This window comes from Dama dama, chromosome 11, assembly GCF_033118175.1.
Source record: "Dama dama isolate Ldn47 chromosome 11, ASM3311817v1, whole genome shotgun sequence".
In the NCBI taxonomy this organism is placed as follows: domain Eukaryota; kingdom Metazoa; phylum Chordata; class Mammalia; order Artiodactyla; family Cervidae; genus Dama; species Dama dama.
In genome coordinates, this window is record NC_083691.1 from 100,390,572 (window position 1) to 100,392,721 (window position 2,150).

Consider the following 2,150-nt stretch of genomic DNA (forward strand, 5'->3'; position numbering starts at 1 on the left):
AATCCTTTGTTCATTTATTTTTCTTGTTAATTTGCAGGAGTTCCTTGAATATTGAGCCTCCTGCAAATTAACTGGAAAAATAAATGGACAAAGGATTTGTTGTTGTTTTAGACTTCGCACGTATATTTTCTGATTTCGTAACATATCATTTGGAACAGATATTTTTAATTGTGACATAATAAATTCCTCCCTTTATTTTTCTTTATGGATTGTGCTTTGAAATTTTGTCTAAGAAATCCTTTCTTCCCTCTGGGTCTCAAAGATGTCTCCTTCATGTATTTTCTATCAATGCTATAATTTGTCTGTTCACATTGATTCTTTTTTTTTTTTTTTTTAAAAAAAAAACATGTTTCAGTCTCTTTATTCTTAAGTCTGCACTTTACAAAACCACAAGGGAGAAGTCCTTGAGGGTGAAAGGGGTGGGGAGGGGAGGGGGTGAGGATGACCCAGAAATGAAGCCCCCCTCTCATTTGGGGGACCAAGCAGAGACTGGGCCCCAGGCCAGCCCAGCAGGGCCTCTCATGTTCTGGCTGTATAGAGTTAGGCCAGAAGATGTCAGGGAAGGGCCCAGCCTCTAGAGACTGCTGCCATTTGACATTAGCTAGGCAGCCACAGGCCGAAGCTTCTGGAAGCCCAAAGGAAGTGGGCCTCCCCTTCCCAGGCCGGGGGAAGGCGGCCTGAGAAGGGGTGACAGCTACCCGTCTAGCAGCTTCAGGATGCTCTCACGCTCCTTCAGAGTCTTCCAAGCTTGGTCTTTCTCCTTCTTGGTGGGGGTCCGTTTCTTCTGCCAGGCAGCCATGATCTTGCGGAAGGCATCCATGACCTCATTGTCTGCCATGCGGACCCGCTGCCTCAGCTCCTGCCAGCTCACTTCCTCCTTCGCCAGCCTCAGCAGGTCGTGCTTCTTGGTGCGACTGTGGGCACTGAGCGCCTTCAGCTCAGCCTGCCGCTTGCGCAGCTCCGCCAGAACCTCGTCCTCCGAGTCCTCTGCGGGGCGGTCCTCAGATTCCAGCAGACCCTGGGCGATCAGCTCCTCCTTGACTGGGCTCTCCAAGGACTTAGTATGTGGCACGCTGAAGGGCTTGTTCTGATTGCGGGGAGAGGTGCTTGCCCCATCCGCCCCCGATTCTTTCCCAGACATGTCTGGAATAGGAGAGTCCTCCATGGGGGAAATAATATTTTCCTCCACCAAGGCCTACAGCAGGCGCTGTGTCAGGGCACCAAAGGGACACCCGTCTTCTGGCTGCTCATGCTGGGCCTCAGACTTCTTCAGCAGGGCATCCACATCTTTAGTGTCCAGTTCGGTCAGGGGCCCCATGAGGCCTTTCTTCTTGTCAGCCACGGCTGCTGCCCGGGCCCCGTCCTTCTGCTCCTCCAGCAGGTCCTCCTGTGCCCAGCGCTGGGAGGGGGGCTTCCCCAGGGGCGGAATCTTGTAATGTTCAGCCTCATCTTCTGGGGGTTTCAGTAGCTCCTCTAGCGTGCGCACTTCCTCACTGGTGATATCAGCACAGTATGGCTCCACCGAAGCCCAGAATCTGTTGGGGGCATCATTCTTGGGGATACGTGGCACATCAATTGGGTCATCAGTGAATTCATATTCCTGGATCTTGGGCTGAAGGTTTTTGGATTTGGGTCGCCCAGGGCCAGGGCCAGGCCCATGTCCTGCCTTCCCTTCCAGTTTCTGCTTCTTGGGCTTCCCATGTTTGGGGGGGAGCTCCAAGCTCATGGTCTCGACCCAGCTTCAGGAATCGTCGGTCACCTTTCTTATCCTGCCAGTCAGTGAGGATCTGGGTTTCAGCCTCAAGCACCCGCAGGCACCGGCTGGCAGAGGAGAGCAGGGTCTCAAGCTCCAGCTGCAGGGTGTCCAGCTCCTTGATGCCGATGCTGTCATCCTCAGAGCGCGCCAACATCGCCCTGTAGCGGGGACAGACCTTCAGGTGGTCCACAGACTTGAAGTCGTGGAACTGCAAGGGGCAGTCCTTCAGCTCACTCATGGCTCAGGACAGGGGACCCTCCCTGGGATGTTCTGAGGATTTAGAGTTGATGCCAGTCAAGAGCTCAGTTCAGTGCCCTAGGGAACCGCCCGGCGCTGGAGGGCGGGGCTCGGCAGCCAGGTTTTCGGCCCGGCAGATAGTCTCGCCGAGCCCCAA

The 2,150-nt window shown here is 54.1% G+C and overlaps 1 pseudogene; it reads right to left on the minus strand.

Annotated features, from left to right (window-relative positions):
• Positions 1–421: 421 nt before the first annotated feature.
• On the minus strand, positions 422–2,150 carry LOC133065630 (transcriptional adapter 3-like; annotated as a pseudogene).